Below are 22,283 nucleotides of genomic sequence, written 5' to 3' on the forward strand. Positions count from 1 at the left end.
AACTTCCAAGAAAACTTTTGAAGCACACAGAGACGCAAGACTCATTTGCGTGGACGTGAAGGCTTACCTTTTTGTAACTATTCTACTGCGGCTTCTGATGTTCCCTTTATAGCCCGTACCCAAGGGGGATCTGGCCCATTGTGTTCACGGCGTGTATGGGAAGTAAAGACGTCTCAATGATTGACTCCACCTTGTGACGTGGAATTCCTCCGAACCCTTGGGGAGGACGGGGTGGATGACGAAGAGACTTGGGGATGACATTTATAGATTGCACTGCTTTCAAACAATTAAATGCAGGAAGTAAAAACATAAAAGGAGTAACACAATACAGGGAGCAAAGCAGCACCGGTTGCAAACCTGCAGCTTCCTGGTTGAACCAAGTGCATAGTACAGTTTCAAGGAAGTGCTGCTCTGCTTTCCTCATTCCTGAAGTTCACAGCTGGTTAAAGTCATTGTTAGTGTCATGGGGATCTCTCTTTAGGAAAGTGTTCCTGACATTCACCCCTATCACCTGCAGTGGAGACAGCAGATGTTCTGATAGGCTGGTTTTAGGTAAGCCCTGGAATTTCCACTAAACAATAAAACTCTCTCTTCTCCTCACACCAGTGTGGTGACCTTGTCTAGATCAATTGTTCTTTATTCTCTTTCTCTAACTGCTGGCAACAAGGGTCAAAGGGTCATTGTTAGAGTACATTTTATGGTGGGAGGTTAAAAGACGTGCTGCCAAGGTGATAGAAAGTCAGGAGATCTTGCTAGTTCTGAACCATGCATGGCCATTCATGGTCCCCAGTGGATGAAGACTTTTCATCCAGTGCCACCAGCAGATTGCCTTTTTTGTTGTTGTTTTTTTTGTTTTTTTATGGACATGTCTTGACAGCTAATCTATGGATTGCCATGATATTTTGTACAGATGTTCATTGTCCCCAGAGGATGAATCTTACTGACTTTGATGGTCCCCTGACTTTTCATCTAGCCATCAGCAGACCTGAGTTTGCAGTAATTCAGTAACATATATCACATCATGTGTTTAATGCATTGGCAACAATTTTTTTGGCACACATTCATGGCCCCCAGATGATAAATCCTAATGACTCTTTTTCTCTATTGCAAGTTGACATTTTCAGTCCTGTATAATATCTCATGTACTCAATAGATTGGCACCAAACTTTTTAAAGTCATTCTTCCGAGGGGTGGGTGATTTTTCTTCTTCAACGTCCCCAGGGGTCGGGACAGTGTTATCAGCAGTAACCGCTGTATTAGCGCAATGCAGGGTAGCGTCAATAGCCAGTAGGATACACACACAGGGACTCATCTGCACTAACATGTACTAATATGCACGCACCACCAAACCATTTACCACATCAAAGAACTGACAAGCTCGGAATGCAACACAGTGCAGCTGCATTCTCTGATCAGGACACCATCACTCCATTATATGGTACAATCATACATGGACTGCATGTATACAGCGCTTTATTAGCCATAGCAGTCACTTGAAGCCATTTACAGGCACTCTTTACCCATACACTCAGACTGGCTGAGATAACCGTACAAGGTGCCACCTGCTCATCAGTTAAATATTCACACACAGTCACACACCGGCAGCAGTTCAGGGTTTAGTGTCTTGTGCAAGGACACTGCGACATTTTGCATGCAGGGGCCAGGGATCAAACCACCGACCCTCCGAATGGTAGATGACTGCCCTACCTCATGAGCCACAGCCGCCATGCCCATATCTTTACATAGCAAATAGTTTCATCCATCCATCCATTTTTAACAACTTACCTGAAGCTGGGTCGTGGGGGCCGCAGGCTGAGCAAAGTATTCCAGACATCCTTCTCCCTAGTAACATTTTCCAGCTCCTCCTGGGGGACCCTTAGGCGTTCTCAGGCCAAACAAGATATGTAGTCCCTCCAGCATGTCTTGGGTCTGCCCCAGTGCCTCCTACTAATTGGACTTGCCTGGAATACCTCTAACAGGAAGTGCCCAGGAGGCATCCTGATCAGAGACCCAAACCACTTTAACTGACCCCTTTCGACATGAAGGAGCAGCAGCTCTACTCCGAGCTCCCTCCAGATGTCCGAGCTCCTTACCCTATCTCTAAGGCTGAGCCCAGCCGCCCTTATGAGGAAACTCATTTCAGCTGCTTGTATCTGCGACCTCATTCTTTCAGTCACTCACTACCCAGAGCTCATGACCATAGGTGAGGGCTGGGACGTAGATGGACCAGTGAAATCAAAAGCTTTGCCTTCCAGCTACGTCACTGCAGATGGCGCTGATCCATCTCACGCTCCATTCTATCCTATAGTAGGTAGTTACAGTATACTTTTAATGTCTTATATTAATGCACTGAATGTAATGTACAGGTCCTTTAAGTTTTGCTCTGCAATTTCTCTTTAATTTGCTTTGGATATAAAATAACAAACTTTAGCTTCATACTTTTTAATCAATGCCATAACTTGGCAAAGCAAATGTTTTTTCAGCATAATTGAGGGCCTTGGATATTTTGCTTTGTAAATCAACAACAAATGGCATAAACTTTAATCACTAAGTAGTCTGATGTGTTTCCAGTGTGTGTGCTGCATTAATTCCCTTATGTGATTATTGCAAGCCAAACCATTTTGGAAGCCTGCAGAGCACAGCAACACTATTTTTTCCTCTCTGCTGGAAAAATTAATGTAATACTCAGGATGAAGAAAAATCCTTCTCCTTATAAGGCAAACAGCGAGTAAACAATGTAGGATTCATTACTTTTTCCAGTCCCTTTCCATTTATTATACATTCAATTTGCCATGCAACATCACTAAACACAGTTTATGGGCTTTATGGGTTTATATGCTTGACCTCTTGGGTTCACATATTAAAGTAAAAAAAAAGTCCACCCTAAAAGAACTCACATATGTTATTCCCATTACCTTGGACAGTTTAGTCTAGATAGGTTTCCATGGAAAAGCCCCGGTCTGGGCTAAACACTGAAAGGTGCCAAGACTCTTATCTTGATGTCATCAATTACACTCTGGAGCTGCTAAACCAAGTTTAAAGGCTCCAGAAAACACATGTTCAGGTCAAGGCTTTTCATTGTTCAAAGGCTAAAACATCAAATCTATAAGCTTGGAAAATTCATTTTTTGCCATTAATTAAGCAGTTTGTCAGATTAGTATTGGTGTATTCCAGCTGTTAACAGATGTAACAGGCCTTTCAGATACCTTGGGGGGGATTCTATTTTAGGGAAAGAAGTTCGGTCATTGTGCTGAGGTCTTTGTCACTGACTCGCACGCGAGAAGTCTTCTCATTTATTGCTGCAAAAGACATTATCCATCCTCTCTCCTTGTCTTGATAGAACCATAAAAACCTTGTTATCCATAAACAACATCTGACAGCACTACATCTCAGCTGTTGGATGATTACTGGAAGCCTTAGGTCATCCACCTTGTTAGTCTTGCCTTGAAGTCCGAGACATCACGCGTGCAGTTGCAGAAATTATAAGCATGTCATTAAAGTCTCAGAGCTGATCCGGAGGGTGTCCTCTCAGCTGATGAGGTCATGTCACATGGTGTTTATAGAGATGAGATGAGCCTGTTGTGAGCCAAGGCGCTTGCATCATCACTTTCTGCAGCACGCAAGAATTTTATGGTCATGCATACATACAGTACACAAGTATACACGAATTGTGTGTAACAAATTAGAGCTAAAGCTACAGATGTTGTGTATTCCGGCTCACGTAACATTTCAAGTTGAATCTTCTCTCAGGCTATTTGCTGTTGGAGTCCTTTCTAAAGCAATCCACTTCTCCCCCGGGGACCTTTTGGCTTTAAGCACTGTTGCACAAAATTGGTTAATTTGCATGGCTTCGCTCAGTAAGACCTGTTTTGTTTGAGCTAAATCTTGTTTTTCAGATGAGTTAATGCAATTTAAAGGGCTGTCGTTGTTAGGGAATACGTTTGGGACAAACAGACAAGTGTCAGATTGCTTTTTTTTCTCTCTCTCTCTCTCCTTTCCATGGTAGTGGAAGAACCTGTCTTTGCCTGGGGCATGATGGGAGCTTGCCTGCTGACTTGTCTGACAAGGTAGAAACAGAGGTATCCTGGGAGATATTTTGCCAAAATCATAACGCTGCAAGAATCAATAGGAATCTTGCTTTTGAAAAAACAAAAGGGGCAAACTTTTACAAAATAAGTTGAATAGAAAGGTGTAAATGGGACACTAGGGAAAGATTGCTCTTCAATAAAGGCATTTATTTAGTATGAACAAGGCCTCAGTGTAACATATTGAGATCTTTTCAAATCAATCCCCCTGGATCGATAGTATTAAAAGGGGCTGTACACCATCACCTCCTTGGACCTCATTCATGCCATCTCCCTCTATTTTATCCTCCTTTTTATTACCTGTTTGCCCTCAATTGTTCTCAGATATCAAGGCATAGTACGATATAAGTCAGTCATTGCCCCCTGTGTCCATGTATCTCCACATTATGTCCCTGTGGCATTACGGCCATGACAGCGTCTCAGAGTGACACCACTTGTCCTGCCGACAATAAAGACCAAATTGAACTTGCAAAATGAAATTGGATCTTTGGCTATTTGTGTTACCCAGAGGGCTTTGCTCATTGATCGGCTAAATTAGCAGCTTTTAACTGAGTGGGTTAGAATCAGGGAGGGACAGAGGACAGAGGAGAGATGACTCAGACAGACAGAAACTTGGGGTTCTGACAAACTAAATGAAACCTTAAACCAAACTTTGATCGTACAACCATTATCAAATGTGTTAACTGATATGCAAGCAAGGGCGTAGGTTTTGTTTCAACATTGGGAGGAAACATACGAAAAGGGGGGTTTGGGGGGCATCAAACAGTTTCTGCATTAGAGTAAATTTTGTGCACCAATTATGATGTCTTTAAATTTGTCAAAATAAAAGTTCTCTCGAGAGCCTGGTCTCACTCCCAAGAAGTCGAAATCTGGTGCTTGGGCAGTGACTTCCGGCGTCAGAAACCAACGAAAAAAGGCATCCTTTAATGTTGGCATGATGTGCAGCCGGTTGCTGTTATAGTTAAACAGCGCCCAGCGGCGTCAGGGGGAAAGACACAGCGGGACAAGGACAAAAGTTAAATTGGCAAAAGTCTGTGTGGGCGGTTGGGAGGGGTGATGGATGGGTCCAACAAACACTGACTTTCACCCAAGAGAGAGGTGTCGTGTCCCGTAAGATTATAAAGCCAAACCTTGTTCTTTTTTCCTAAACCTAACCACGTGTTTTTGTTGTTGAAGGACAAAAAACGTCAATTTGCGGTGTTGTACCGACGTAGTGCGTTTATTTTGAAAGAGACTGTATGTAAACAGTAAATTTCCTGTGAAAACAGAAGTGTATTTTAAAAGAAGACAATGAATTTAACAGGCAGAAGTTGACACGGTGTCCGAGAACTTTAACAACCAACGCAGCCAGGGTACCTTGCACGTCGTATGTGGACATGGAAAGTCCATGACCAAGCACGTCAATATGTGTCGAGGTCGGAGTGAGAATGTGTTGCTCCGGACAAAGGCACAAAATATTAAGGGGTATGTGCCCCCTGCGTTCACCCCAAAATCTACACCCTTGTATACCCTCCTGAGAACTTTTGTTTGGTTTGGATTTTAAATTTCTACTAGCTATTTGGGATCAGTAGGACCTGATAAATATAACAAACTAAACATTGTCAACAATAATTAAGCCCCAATGTCCTCAAATGAGACAATAATGAAGTCCTAATGTCTTCAGATGAGTACTTTCCAAATAACAGCGTTTTATCTTATTACTGTTGCTAAAATTGGTCAAATTTGTTGCCATATCAAACTACAAACAGTATTAATCATAAATAAACAAGTTTCAACCATAAAATGTGATCAGGTTTTGGACCTTGTTGACTTTTGCGTCAGGATCGGCTGCAGACTGACTTGGCAGAGATGGCTGCCATCTTGTTTTTACATGGATTAGTGTACTGTGCTCTTACTACCACTAGATGGCACAAAAAAGTGTCCATGAACAAGGACAACAGGTCTAAGTTTAGTAGAATGAAGTATAAGGTCAAGAAAACTCAAAATGTGATGTCTTCATTTGAGGACACAGGGTCTCAGGATATATGAGACATACGGGGTCATACTGAAGGACTTCTTCTATATAATATGATTGAGAGACTCCAGTGAGGCTTTCAGGTGCCTGGATTGTTGATAATAACAGATGTGACTTGGCTTATTGAAGAAGACCACACACAATGCACACACTCCACACAGCTATCATTCAACTGTCTGACTGCCATGATGGAGATGGATGTAGTTTGTGGTGTTTAATGGCGCGTGGCTCCATTACAGAGTCTTTTGCTCCAAAATCTGACTTCAGCACACCCCAGAGTATTAACTTTGATTCAGGATGCGTCCTCCTTCTGAAAATCCTGTTTTCGCTCCTGAGTTAAGCTGCTGCCTGTGGGCACAGCGAGATTAAATGTTTCTCCAGTGTTGGCACGATGATAGCAGGCGAGGGGTAAAACAGAGAAGACTGACAGGAAGACATCTCACAGCTACAGTGAGTCACATTGTTTTGCATTCCACATTGTGTTTCCTTTGTACTCCCCAGATGTAGAAAATTAGCAATTACAATCAGGAATTTTGATGTGATGTTAACGCATCGGCACTGATTTCATATTTTAATGCCAATTTGAAACGCAAAATGAAGATAATTGTACCTCTGGCATGTGTTCTGGTTTAAAAAAGTGGAGGCTGTTAAAGGTAAATTATTGCAAGATTAGTGAGACCTCCGTCTTTCCCCCACAAACCTACAGTCTGAATCTAATTACATATTGATTCTTTTAATATTAAAACTAAATGTGTCATTGATCGAACAACCAGCTTTATATTAGTGATGCAGAATATAAAGTAAATTTCTTTGCTATGTTTCATAAAGCGACAAAGCAGCTATGATTGATCTGAGCATGAAAGTCATTACTTGTGGCTGGCCGGGCATTCAGATGATGAAATCTAATTAAAGTGGCTGTCTTTGGCAAAGGAATATTCCAATGACTGGTTCCAAAATTCACGCTTAGAAAAGTAAAAGCGTTGTCAAAAGTGATGTCAGTGTGAGCCGTTGTATGAATAGCTGTTAGGATCATTTTAAAGAAATGACAGGTCTTTCTGTTTCATAAGTGCCTGAAAGGTCAGAGGAATAATTCCTATAATCTGACAGATCAGATGAAGCCTTTTGACAGCCATTGTCCTGGAGTGACTCATTGTAAAAAGAGATATGCCTGAGAAAGAAAGAAATAGCAAGAAAAGTGGTTCTGCTCGACACAGAGTTCTCTGGGAAAGTGGAAAGACAAAACAGTAATTCAAAAACAAAAAAAAGTCTGACAAACATGACATCATGACACAAATTGCTTTCTTGTGTATCTAATGTGATTGGTTAGAGGCCAGATGTGCGAGATACTCCATCAGGCACTAGCAGGTAAAATCAATACCAGATCCGAGGTCTAAATATTTTCTTATTTCACACTACTTAAAGATTATCAAAGTGGATTGTTACACTTGACCTGGTTCTGTAATGTGAAATGTGCACACACACGCACATGCACACATGTGCTTATTCCTCACTCAACAAGAATGAATGCATTACTGAATGGGCCTACAAGACCACAAAGAGAAACAAAAATACCACAAAGGGATGCAAAGGAACTGCAAAGAGACAGCAAATATTCTAAAAAAAATAGGCAAAACAACCACAAAGAGACACACAATGACAACAAAAGACACAAAATCATGATAAGGAGACAGAATGACTGAGAAGAGACACAAAACAACTACATCGACACATAAAACAACCACAAAGAGACACAAAACAACTACATCGACACACAAAACAACCACAAAGAGACACAAAACAACTACAACGACACACAAAACAACCACAAACACAAAACAATTACAAGGAGACAGAAAATGAATAAGAAGAGACACAAAACAGCCACAAAGAGACACAAAACAACTACATCGACACACAAAAAGGACAACAAAGAGACACAAAACAACTACAACGACACAAAAAGGACAACAAAGACACAAAACAACTACAACGACACACAAAAAGGACAACAAAGAGACACAAAACAACTACAATGACACAAAAAGGACAACAAAGAGACACAAAACAACTACAAGGATACAGAAAATGAATAAGAAGAGACACAAAACAACTATAAGGACACACAAAATGACTTCAAAGAGACACAAAATGACTACAAAGAGACACAAAACAACTACGACACACAAAAAGGACAACAAAGAGACACAAAACAACCACAAAGAGACACTAAACAACTACATCGACACACAAAACAACTACAAGGACACACAAAACAACTACAAAGAGACACAAAACAACTACAAGGAGACAGAAAATGAATAAGAAGAGATACAAAACAACTACAAGGACACAACATGACTACAAAGAGACACAAAACAACTAAAGGACACTAAAAATAACTACAAAAACCGATAAAACAACCACAAGGAGGCACAATACAACTATAAGGAGACACAAAATGACTACAAAGTGACACAAAACAACCAGATGGAGACACCAAAAAAGTAAAGAGGACACAAAATAACCTTAAAAGATGCAAAACAACCTCAAGGAAACACAAAATGACCACAAAAGGATGCATTACACTCAAAAAGAGACGTGAAATCACCACACAGTCTGTACGTCTTGCTCTCTGAGAGATGTTGGGGCCCTTTGTATATCCCTGCTCAGGGGCCCACTGTCTCAGAATCTTCCCATGTTGACGAGTTAAACCTAAACAAGACGTCTCAGACACCCCATCCTCAAATAAACACACAGTCCAACTCCCTAAATTTGGCCAGTCCACCAAAGTTTCCGAGAACCACCAAACAACTCTGATGAAAGAAAGTCAAACATGTACGCTCTGATATTCTGCGACTGAAACATACATAGAATCTCAAATGAAAGCTTGCAACAGCTCCCCCACTGTGAAAACACGCGTATGCTTTTTGAAGTAACGTATGGATGTCGGCTCGACCACAATGAGACATGTTTTTCTCTCTAGTGAGCTCTCATGCAGCTCTGTAACCAGCATCTGATGTGTGTGTTTCATGCCTCACGCTGTGAAGAGTAAACAACAAACCACATGAATTCAGTGTTTGATTAGTGCTGCAGCGAGACAGAGAAAGAAAAAATATAGAGACTAATAGAGAGAGTATTGGGGATTGTGTGTAGCAGCCATCTGGCTTTGTGGGGAGATGAGAGGCAGCCGGTGGTCGGAGCAAAGGGTCCCTCGCACCGTTCCATTCCTCTATCGTCAGATCTCCATGTTTACCCTGTGCACCACGGGGACTGAGGCTCCTCGTTCTCCCTAATCCAGCCAGCCTGTTCAGCTCCTTGTGTGACATCACAGGCTGGAAGGATGTTTATGTTTTCCAGGATTTTTTTGGGAGGGGGGAGAGAGGGAGTGCAGAGGGAGAGGACAGGGGGAAGGGGATGGAGCCAAGGGAGGAGGAATGCCAGGTAGAGCTGTGACAGAAGCTCCTGCCTCCTGTGGGAGCGCTTTCAATGGATAAAGTACTGATTGTTTTCAAGGAGTCATCAATTAAAGCTAGGGTAAGCAATTTAATTTAGAAGCGTTTTTTGTTATTTTTGTTGAAATTCTCCTTTCATCACGTTAACAATCAGTATATTAAATGCCCTGAAACAAACAAACAATCTGGTATCTGTGGCTGTCACAGGCCTGTAAAAAAGCCGTCCAGCAATTATTTTTAGGCTGAGTGAAATGACTGGAAAGCTTACCTGTCTGTCAGAGAGAGGGCTTTTCTATCTGCTGTTCTACAAATGCAGATGCTCATGCACATCCCCTCAGTGAAAGCCTGATTCAATTGCGGAGAATCCTGCAGAGATGGAGTTGTGACTCCAGCCTTGGCAACAACTCCCAAGACTACAAAGTAACCCAAAAAATGAAGGCAGACCTATCAAAAAGAGAGTCTGAAAGAGAGTCTGACAATAAATTAAAGCAAACACGTGTCAATATCAGCAAAGTATTTTAGAGACAGAGAAAAAATGTTGCTGATAGTTTAACCGTCTGCTAACCGGAGCTAAAAGCTCATGACTGCTGCCTCATGGTCACGTTAAGCCTATGTAGGCCTAGCTAACGTTAGCTAGAGCCTGAAATCACAATGTGTCCTCTGCCTCAAGGGGGATTTATACTTCGGCATTGAATCGACACCGGACCCTACGTATGTCGTAACCTATGTCGTAGTCCGACGTGCACCTTCCCAGAAATGTAACTACATTGCGGCGACGCAGACCTCCTGTCTATTTTTGTAAGCTGAAACCGTTTCCCGTGTAAACAAAGTTTTTATTTACTTAAATTTCACAGATAAGAAACAATAAATTGTGAAGACAATAAAGACTCCACAAAAATAGCATTTTAAATCTTGTGTGTGATTTATCCTGGCTTCATATGAGTAGAGGAAATCTCCATTCGTCGGTATGCTAATTTGCACCATGTGAAATGCCATAGGCTTGTGCTAATAACGTTAGCATGTTACATATGTTTGGAAAACGTGTTTAGTGTAAGAAAGTTGTTTTGTCGGTGAACCTTGTGAGCTGTAATGGAGCCAAATTTTGTAACGTTGCCTTTGTTAAATGTTGCTGCTGCCCCTGGCTTCATATGAGTAGAGGAAAAGTCCGCTAGCTGCTAGGCTAATTTCTACAATGTAAAATGCCATAGGCTTGTGCTAAGAACATTAGCATGTTGTATCTGTGGGGAAAATGTGTCCAGATAAAGACAAGTGTTTGTCTGTGAATGGTGCGAGTTATAGTGAAACTGATTTGTGTACTTGTGATTGCAAATGTTGTTGTTAAGCCATGTTTAATGTGTGTTTTGAATCGACTAAACTTTACAGCACTTCACAGAAGCCCAGTCACAAACTAGTGTTTTGGAGGTGTAACTGCAGAGTGACACATACACACCACCGCAAAAGTATAAATGCTCACAACAGCGTAGGCCACATGGGTAAGGTGGGCATATAGCTCACATACAAGTATAAATCCCGCTTTACTCCCTACTGCTACAGACCAACATACATGGGAGCAAAACAAATCCAGCCAGCTCAAACCCCAGCTCCTAGGGGACCAGTCAGTCCAGACTCCCCACAGGATCTTCCAAGTTCTAGCTACTACAGCTGAATGAAGGTCCATCTCTGAAGCTGCTGCCTTCTTTCCTCCTGGCGATGCAGTCCAACGTGGCAAGGAGCGTGGTGAAGGGACTGTGTGATGGCTAACAGCTTGCTAATTCTTGTCTCATTTGCAGTCTGATAGCCTAAACAGAGAGCAGGGCAAGGAGGGAGTGGATGCATGCACCATGTGCAACTTTGCATTGAAATGTGATCACATAAATAATTGTATGGGAAACACTGGGTTACTGTGTGAAGCATGTGTAAATGCCTGTGGTCGTCTAGTGGGAGGAGCTTATGACAGAGAGGGGAGAACTGCAGTAGGAGTTTGTATTTTCATATTCTGCTAATGTCTTGTCTGTTCTAGATTTCTGCCTTCCCCTGCTTCAACGTCTCAACTCTGAGGATTTTTCAGCAGGTCCATCAAGGTCATGTGATGCGAGCGATCTTTACTCAAGCCCACACGAGCTCTTTGTAAATTCCAGACAAGATTCCAAAGTTTTGAGTGATGCCATACTTAATACAGAGTTACAAGGAAATGTATAAAGTGATGCAGAAGGCATCTGTGATTTTCCAGTTTATGTAAAGGCGGCGGCTGTAAAAAGAGGAATCTTGGATATAAATATTTCTCTGACTGTGAGGTTGAAATATGCCATCCAGATTTAAAAATGTGGATGTTGCACAAGTCATTCAAATGACTCCTCTTTATATAATGGTGCAGCAGAGCCTAAAAAAATCTAACTTATTTGAATATTAATCTTAATATGTGAGCGATGAAGCAATAGCATGGAAATTCTCTAATGCTACTTAATGGAAAATCTGATTGGAATATTAGGAACATTAGTTTTAAGTGGGTAACTGCACTCAGATCAGTGAAGCACAGCTGCTCCAGATAATTACTCATGTAAAACTAAACAAATGACTCCTTTTAGATTCCAAAAGTGCAGTGGTGAGCCGAGACTCTGGGGGTCCCAGGCAAAGAAGCCCATTGAGGCCCGACAGTTGTAGGCAGCTAGCTGAGTGCTGTAACTAGCAGTATGCAGCAGTCATACAGTAGCTATAAGGAGCCCCAATTAGTCCTCGATCATAAGGAGCGCATTTTGCAGCCTTTGTTGTTGTCTTTATTGTTGTTGCTAGGCTACCACATGAATCACCTGTCCTTAGTTTACCCGTTATTTTGCTGTGACGAAAACTCACAGATCTGTACCTTCAAATCTGCATATAAAATAGATAGTGGGGGGCACTTTGGGACTGGACACAGACAAACAGAGATCTGCGTGGGTACAGAAAGAAACTCAATCAAAGGGAGTAACACTAGCTGGTCCAGGAGCCTCACCTGGGTGATGGCTGGTTTGAGGATGAGTCAGGGTCAGTTTAACAATCTGCTGTCTGTAGTCAGGGTTAATTATGGCTGTTAAATTATTAGAAGTTGGGGATACAATTTGTTTAAATTTGCAGCTTGCCTAGGGTGACATTGAAAGTGAGCTTGCATTAGCTTAACACAAACCGTGTACCACTTGTTGTCATTGCCACTACAAAAGGCATCCATCCATCCATTTTCATCCGTTTATCCAGGGCTGGGTTGCAGGGGCAGCAGGCCGTGCAAAGCACCCCAAACGTCCCTCACCCCAGCGATGCTTTCCAGCTCCTCCTGGGGGTCCAACCTGTTGGACATGCTTGGAACACCTCTAACAGGAGGCGCCAGGAGGCATTCTGATCAGATGCCGAACCACCTCAACTGACCCCGTTCCGAGCATTGGAGCAGCGGCTCTTCTCCAAGTTTCCTCTGGAAGTCTGTGCTCCTTACCCTATCTCCAACGTTGAGTCCAGCCACCCTTCTGAGGACACTCATTTCAGCCGCTTGTATCCGCGACCTCCTTCTTTCAGTCACTACTCATGACCATAGGTGAGGGTTGGGTCATAGATGGACTAGTAAATCGATAGCCTTGCCTTCCGGCTCAGCTCCCTTGTCACCACGACGGTCTGGCACAGCGCCTGCATCACTGCACAAGCTGCACCAAACCACAAATCAATCTCTCGCTCCATTCTACCCTCATTCATGAACAAGACTCCAAGATACTGGTACTCCCTCACTTGAGGCAGTAACTCCCTCCCAACTCGGAGGGGGCAATCCACAGACATCAAATCTGAGGCCGGAACCATGGCCTCAGATTTGGAGCTGCTGAATCTCATCCTGCCTCTTAATTCATCTGATTGGACAATGATAAAAATCTGCAATGATGTTGAGTGCTTTTTTTTTGCTCTTTTGAAGCTTTTTCCCAACTTCAGGCATTCTGGACGTTCCTGCAAAAACACGAGGCGCATAGAGTGGAAAAATGCGAGACACAAAAGCAGCAAGCAAAATGCTTCACTCTCATTGAGAACAATTGCAAAAAGCCACCCCAGGCTGCTAAAACGCGCTCTGTCTGATCAGAGCCTTGGGTGTTTGTTTTTTTTGCTGCAGTGGCGATGCACTGTTAGGTGCCTATATGGGAGGTTTAAGAGCATGGATAGATTACTGTATGAGCCTACCAAGCACATGCCCGAGGGCCCAAAATGTCAGGCCCTCCTGTCCATGCACACATGCCAGGAAGCATCAAACGACAACAAAGAGACACAAAAAGACCAAAAAGAAATGCAAAACAGCTGCACAAAGACACAGAGAGACTCACAACGACTGTGAAAACAGGTAAAACAACCACAAAGTGAACCAAAGCAACTACAAAGAGACTCAACAGACCACTAAAAGACACAAAATATAACAAAGAGACAAAACTAGACCACTATAAAGTCTATGTGTCTTGCTCTTAGTAAGGAAAGGTGGTGGGGCCCTCTGCATGTCTGTGCCCAGGTGTCCATTGTTTCATAATCCGCCCGTGTTTATAGTTGGCCATCATGGGCCCCTTTTCCCATATTTTTTTTTTTTGGGGGGGGACATTTGCCTGGTTTGCCTCTCTTGATGGTTTGCCCCTGCAAAAGTGCAGTAAACATACAGTATGAGTACTGTATAAGATATTCAAGGAAATTCACCAGAATAGCTGCAGCTGGTTACTTTTCCACCACAATTTCCTTCCCTAAGATTCCAGTCCTATAACACAACGCGGAAACTTCATGCCACGTGTACAAAACCTGAGTGATGTTACAGCCTCTGTGGTGTGTCATGCATCCAAAAGCTAACCTCAGCATTAAATTGAGCAACGAGTGTCAAGCTTTCAACATATCTGTTGGGCAATCATTCTTCAGACTGTTATTGAGACTGGTAGTACCACATAGTACAAAACCTTGACTGGGTTCTGTGTTTCACTTCTTTCATCAAACCCACTTTTCCCGAGAGAGACCCAGCTGCCTGAATTCCCAAACTCTCCAGCAGGAAACAGCAAATGCCCTTTTAACCCTCTCTGCTTGCGTGCTCCTATGTGGTTGCATGTGTGTGTGTATGCATTATTTTTTCCCCTTTGGCCACTGTCTGCTTTTCCCTCAACCTGGAAAAAGTGACTCATTACAGCAGTAAAAGTCTTTGCTCATGTGGGGGGGAGCGCAGAGGTACAGTTCAGTATTTCTACACTGTCATAGTATCCAATACTCTCCTGTTGCTGTCCCAGCGGTGTTGCAGCCATAGCAGCAAAACACTCCATGTCCAAATTTAATCTCGACAGAAGTGTGTAAATCAAAGCGGATTGTCTGAAGGTAAGCGTAAAGGAAAAGTCTCAGAAGACTCAGCAAACATTTTTCAAATCTAAATTCTTGAAATGAACTATTTCCACATGCTCTAGCAGATGGTTGGGCAGATTGTTGTAGCGTGGAATCACAAAGCCAGACAAATGGTAATATGATCCAGAGGAAGCGTCAAGGGGCTGCAGGAATAAAGAACTTCCATACTTGATTATCGGTGTGCCAACTGCCAAGTGAGATTCTGTTTGGGAATATTTTATCTAGGAGCTTTCGCTGGTAAACTAATTTGTGAAAAACTGAGTGACATCTGCAGTTAATTAATACAGCTGGTCTTATGGGCCCACAATGACACCTTACAATTACTTTGGTGTTGCAACAGATTACTATAGCACGGAAATACAACGCCAGACAAACTCCTGCAGAGTGTTTTGAATGAGATTTTTGAAGGAAATCAGAAACATTCATATTTGATTACAGGGCTGCTGTTTGTAAGCCACAAGTGGATTTGTTTATCCTTTATCATGCATTTAATATCACGGACATCTGCTGCAGTACAACCGGCCCTTTGCTGATCATGACAAATAATGATGGCTTAAATGCTCATCATTTCCCCTCTGCAACATGTTAATGATCAGCTGCAGGGACCCAGAGGCAAAGAAACAGAAGCACATAAAACTTGAACTATCTCAGATGAGGCAGCGACGGTGTCCAAGTCTGCTCAAAATGAAGACAGAGCTTATGAAAGAAGCCAAATCTACCAGGAGAGGAATTAGACGGGGGGAATTTGGATGACTTGCAACCAGCCAAGCAAAACATTATACAGACACGATTCCACTGCCTCTGTGTGTGTGAATTCCCAGGGAGCAAATTTCTGTTGGCATGGCTAAAGAAACAAAAGATGGTAGTAAACTGCTGCTGGCAGTTCAGGACAGAGTGAACACTGATACCTACCACAGTGAGCTATTGGAAAATGTGCTGCTCGTGTAGGCCTGTCTAAACAAGTAATTCAGAGAAGTTAAGCTACTTTTTATGGTGACCTTGGGGAATGCTCTAGTACTCTTCCCACTCATAATGTGGGAAGCTGCCTACTAAAATCAGAGATATTTAAGGGTTGAGTCACAGAGACGGGGTGGTAACAACGATTAAACATTACCTTTAACAGTCCTATTACAGTATATCCTTCTACGGACTTAAAGTCACTGTTTAGTGGCCACTGATCTCATCAAGTACTTTTCACCAATGTCATCCTGCAATACCCTTATAAGGACTCAGAGTGTCTTTCTTATGAGTCCTTGGAAGTGCAGAACTGTTGAAACAAGTAATTCAGAAAAGTTACACAACTTTTATTTGATGGTGACTTTTGGGAATGCCCTCGCTACTGAACATGGTCATTGAGTTATTGTGTGGGACGCCCACTATAATCAGAGCTATTAAAGGTTTGAGTCACAGAGACTAGGTAATAAAAAACATAAAAAATATATTTTTGCTACCATTTTAGTCCAGTACCTAATATTCCCATAGAAACTTTAAGGAACACTTCACCCCAAAATAAAAAATACATGTTTTCCCTCATTTCTGTGTCAGTATGGATTATGTTTGTGTGAGTTGTCCAGTGTTGTTGTGAGCAGTTTCTTGTTCAGTTTCTAGGAACTATGTATTTTCTACCAAGCTTAACCCACCTAACATATCATTGCGTAGACAGTAGTGTGCATCTACTCATGGACGAGTGACAGCGCTAAATAAAAACATTAATGGCATCCTCCCCGGCTGAGCTGTAACGTTAGCTAGCTTAACCTTATTAGATAGAACAGATGTTGACAACGTTTTCTTCTGGTGACATAATTTACAGTTGAAAAAAGGTAATTCACCACAATATATCCTCTTGAGGACCTAACTTTTGTTTGGTATGCATTTTAAATTTCTCCTATTTGGCATCAGTAGGACCAGAAATGTACAAAAACCTTAACATTGTCAATGATAATAAAGTCCCAATGCCCTCAAATGAGTACTTACTAATTAACAGTGTCTTAGCTTGTTGCTGTAGCTTAAATTGGTCAAATTTGTTGCCATATCAAACTCCAAACATAATAGAGAGATCATAAGAGTTGGCTGCCATCTTGCTTTTACATAGATTAGTGTATTGTGCTATTACTACCACTAGATGGCACAAAAAAAGTGTCCATGAACGAGGACAACAGGTCTAAGTTAAGAAGAATAAAGTATAAGGTCAAGTAAACCCAAAATGTGATGTCCACATATGAGGACACAGGGTCTCGGGAGGATACCGCAATACTCAGCGTATCGCAACATATTTAAAATCACAGTAATCTTGTACCGTAAGTATTCTGTTCATCCTCTTGTGATTCCCACCCTGTAACCACCCACCCTCCAAACTTTGGCAACTCACACCAAAGCAATCTAGATTGATAAATAGCACTACAGGTAAGAGGAAAACATGTATTTACATATGTATCTACACGCCCTCCCATACTCTTAGATCCTCTTCTGCAATCCAACTCAAATTGCCATCTGCCTGCTTGACTACCTGACTACTTGGCTATGTCTAGAACTCTCTCCCTGCCATTCGCAATATTGACTCCCTTTCCACCTTCAAATCCCATCTGAAAACACTCATCTTCAAGCTGGCATATTTGGTCTGATGTGATAGAGACACACATATGATGACTTTATGATGATGATGATTTTTTTAAATATTTATAATACGATTTTGTCTTGTCATTTATTAACTTTTATTTTATATTATGGAACTGTTTGATTTTATGATCTATGGATACATAGATTTGTGTGTTTTTTCTTTTTTTAAATGTGTCTTGTAAGGTGTCCTTGAGTGCTTTGAAAGGCACCTATAAATAAAATGCATTATCTTACTAACAAAAACACTCTGTCTGTGGGTGTGTCTGTTCCATGTTTTTCTCCTCACTGACTTGGTCAATCCATGTGAAATTTGGCACAGTGGTAGAGGGTCATGGGAGGATGCGAATGAAGCAATATTACATCAATTGGCCAAAGGGGGGCGCTATAGCAACCGATTGAAATTGCAAACTTTGAATGGGCATATCTCATGTCCCATATGTTGTAGAGACATGAAACTTTGCACAGAGATGCCTCTCCTCAGGAGGAACAAACACTTAAAATCGATCTCTTCCTAGGAAGTTTGACCGATCTGCATGAAACTCGGTGAACATAATCTAGGGGCCAATATCTAAAGTTCCCTCTTGGCAAAAGTTGGAAAACTTAGGGCGTGGCTCATCACATAAAGGTGTAGAACATCTCAAGGGTTTCACCGATCACCACACAACTTTGTAGGCATATGACCACACATAATCTGAGGGGACCCCTCCATTACTGACCCGATCAAACAAAATGGGGGCGCTAGAGAGCTAATTTCTTATCTAGGCCTAACCGCTATATCGATTTTTACTAAACTTAGTAGATATGATATAGTAGATACAGGACACCTCAAGGTGACTGGAGAAATTTAATAACAGGTAAAAGTAGCACGCACATCCCAAAAAACTTAATGCTGGGTGCTGGACCAAAAGGTAAGTATGGAATAAAAGATAAAGTCCGCACACCGGAAGCTGCTCCTTGAACAATTTATTCATGTGTTACGTTTCGGGCCCCTGCCCTTCATCAGACAAGGACTGGAGAAATTTACCTTTAATTGGCAACTGGGTGGCGCTATGACAACAGAAAAATGGCTAAAATGCGATAGATCGCTGTGGCTGCAATCGTACTATCAAATTAACAAAACTGTCTGAATACATTGCTCTTCTTAATGGGTTCAGTTGACTATTTAATCAGCAATTTCCTGTGACCTGTATCCCAAACACACACCATGTGAAACTGTATGTGGGCAACTGTGCACTCAATGGGTATGGACTAGTTATTATTATTACTGATTTGGTGGCATGCTGTCCCTTTAAACTGTCACTGTTAATATAACCTGTTAGTTAGCAAACAGTAACCTTATTTAAAAGGTCATATCTTTATCTTTGTATGTGCCTATTACCACTTACAGTTGCAGGCTAATGTAGCTTAGGGCTATGTGATGTTTGTATAGTGTCCTTGTTAATGGCCTCTGCTTTTTTCATGAAGAAAAAATCTCCTGGGAAGGACTGTCTTTGAGTTTTGAGACTAAAAACTCTAACCAGACTGGTATTATAAGACGTCATAGATGGAAAATGGTGCTAAAAATGTTTTAGGACTTAACTATAGCCCATAAACATCCACTCAAAGCCTCCATTTATAACAATTAACCAGCTCGTGCATTGTATACACTTCAAAGAGTCATGGCATGCAGATGTGAACTGCCTGCTTACGTGATAGTGTGACACTGTACGTGATTGGCGGGGGAGTTTGTGTGACTGGGAACCTGCTACTGGTTTCCCATCCAAACACACACACACACACACTCACACGCGCATACAGAGCCGCAGTCAGACAGACGGTCTCTGCGCAGCAAACGGCAGGCAGGGAAAACAAAACTCTCCTCCCGCCGCTTCCAAACCAGCAACTGTCGTAGAAGTGAAGTCGACGCAATGTTAAACACGAAATGCCACCGTTGAGTGTGAGGAGACAGCTAACAACGAGGAAGAGGCTGCTCAAAGTGGCTCAACTGTGACAGCAGCTGGAGACATTAACCCAAGGATTTGTGGACCGCACGTGGAAGGCACCGCTGAAACACATCGGTAAGTGACGTTAACTCCACACTGTACTTCTGTTGTAGGGAATTTAATTCACTTATGAATGGGTTTCAGTGTGGAAAAAGTTTAATTGATGTGTTGTTTTCGTGTTATTGATTAGCAATTGGCATTTATACTGCGTCAACCGCCGTTTAACTGCTCTACCGTTGGTATCAGAACAAGTGCGCGCGAGCGTGTAGCTCATTAACTGATTGTGCACGCGCTGGTGTAGCTACTGTCAAACTTACCGCAGCGTAGTTTATTTTTTAAAGATTTTATTAACTATTAAGCGCTAAAGACAAAATTAAAATAGTTCAAGTTAATTTTCTGTACAAGTGTCATTTTGGTGTTTTACAGTGTTGACGGAGGTGAGCCGCGCCTCCCTGTTTAGCAGCTGTCTCTATAAACTGAGGCTGTGGTGACGGTGTGTTGAAAGGAAAAGTAAAAAGCTCACATTCTTGTGTCAAGCCTTAAATAGTCCAATATTTGATCTGGGCAAGTTTGCCCCCCTTTTACATGTAACTTATTTGGAAGTGCAAATATTCCAGTGAAATTCCCTGTCAGCCCTGACAAGTGAATTTGGGTGTAGTCCACCTGGAACTGCTCAGTATTGTGATTGTAGGATGTGCTTCTGTGTCATACGTCTGTTTGCTCATTCATGAGATCACGATAATCAAGGGATCACACAGTTCTCACTTGATGTCTCAAAACATTATGGTCACATTTTATTAAGGCTCTTAAAAACATGATGGTGGTGATAGTTTGTGCTGGTGCATATGGACTGAAGTGATAAAGGGGGACTATACATGTGGTCAAAAACAGTCAAAAAATCGTAGTAAACACGAGCAATTTTCTGCAAAATCCAAACACCAGAGTGCAAAAACTCTAGTTTGAAGTCTGAAACTGCTTCATAGACAATGAATTGGCAAAGGTAGATGACACTTAGAGCACCCAGGAGAGTATTTTGAGTATAGGGTACATTTGCTGTGTCAGAGCTGAGATCACTACACTAGAATAAAGGACAGTTTTTATAGCTCATTTTGTGGGTTCACAAATTCCCATTCATTGTCTGCAGAGCAGCTCCAGACTGTATACTTGATGACATCATAAGTTTGAGACTTGCTTCTTTGGTTTCTGGCTTCCAGAGAGAGTAGCTCATGTTTACAACTATTGTTTGAACTTTCTTAGGCTATGGAAACAACAAATTGGAGTTCTTAATTTGGTTTACGCTCTTTTTTTAAAGACATGATCATCCCTGATGCTGTAGAAAACACCAGGTCAATCACATTTCATTAAATGCTGTCGGTTGGATTATCATTGCCGGTTGCTTTTCTCTCAACGAAGCATCTCTGAAAATGTGTTTTGGTGCTGTGTTTTGAGATAAATGTTTGGTGTGCTTCTGTGTACTAAAGCAGAGCTGGCCCAAGGCTGCTTAGGGCCCCTAAGGGCCACCGAGGGGGGCTCAAAACTACTGAAGTACAAATTGATGTTCTCAGGTGAAACCCTTGCATTTCCAAAATGTCAAGTTTTTCATAAACATTCTTATTTTGGCTGCGTTTTTCGACACTATTATTCAGAGGCTCCTTTGAAAAATATTTGAATGTCACCCAAACTAGAAAAATAGGGCTCAACTCTTCACAACAACCAAACGTGCAAGCCTGTACTTTGTTTAAAACATGCTTTTCTTTTATTTTTTTGTTACATAAACAGACCGCATTGCCATTTTTCACTCATTTTGTCAGGTTTATAGGCTCCGAAACTGCTTGGGCTTGCTCTTTGCTGAAACCAAAGATAGAAGAAAGAGTTTCATTTGAAAGCTTGTATTTCCGAACACAAGTAACCACACAGTCTCGCATAGCCAGACCTATCTCATGCTGTGCCAGTGCTGCAGAAAGGTCTGGCTAAACCCATCATAATTCCACACTAAGGGAAAAATGCTCTGGGTTATTTGTAGATCTTAAAACACAAAGTCGTCTTGGGCGGCGCTAAGCCTAGGATGCAGTGGTGGTACTGTTGCAAAATGGTTTTGGGAGGGAAATTGTTTTGGTGGAACACGTGAGGAGGAGATCCCTGGCATTACAATGGCTAAATCCAGGCAAAAGATAATACATTAAAGATGTTTAAGGATGTTGGTTGCTAGCTTTGTGGTTGTTGTTTCATTCACAGTGCTAGAACAAAGTCTGGAGATACATCTGGCTAGTTTGACAAAGCAATGGGGACTTTGTAAATGGTAATGCAACGAGAATTCTCTCTGAAATAGGCGGCCACTGGCAGGCTTATACCCACAGTCTACATCCTGTTAGCCAGATAATTACCACATGTCTCCACCTCTGTATCTCCGTGGCAGGTTGGGACCTAGAGGGACGTTTGGTTCAGATTAGTTGTAAGGCTCCTCATCCTCCCCTTGTGCCTCCCAGTGGCTTTAACCACCCCACTTACATTAAAATATTGCTTCTTCCTATGCAGGAGTTCAGGGCTTAATTTGCTCTGGCACGCCATAAAGATAAGATTATACCTTTCCCCATACTTCAGTGTCCAGTTACAGTCAGCATAATGTAAACTGTGGAGCTGGCTCCCTCTCTGTGTGTCCACCACCACCTGGTTCTGTTGCCAGTGAGGACAGATATCCTTGAAGGCAGACGTTAAGACACAAAGAGCCTTGTTGCCTTAGTGGATCATATAATGAGAAGGGGAAGAAAAA

General features: G+C 42.0%; 1 protein-coding gene across 3 annotated transcripts in view; it reads left to right on the forward strand.

The window, feature by feature from the left end:
* Positions 1-19,300: 19,300 nt before the first annotated feature.
* stxbp6 (syntaxin binding protein 6 (amisyn)) overlaps positions 19,301-22,283 on the forward strand; it is an 88,443-nt gene continuing 85,460 nt past the window's right edge. For all 3 annotated transcript variants that reach the window (XM_050061657.1, XM_050061659.1, XM_050061658.1), the window contains exon 1: positions 19,301-19,588. The gene's annotated coding sequence lies outside the window, so the exon portion shown is untranslated. The remainder of the gene's footprint in view (positions 19,589-22,283) is intronic.

The sequence above is a fragment of the Epinephelus moara genome, chromosome 14 (assembly GCF_006386435.1).
Source record: "Epinephelus moara isolate mb chromosome 14, YSFRI_EMoa_1.0, whole genome shotgun sequence".
NCBI classification, from domain to species: Eukaryota; Metazoa; Chordata; class Actinopteri; order Perciformes; family Serranidae; genus Epinephelus; species Epinephelus moara.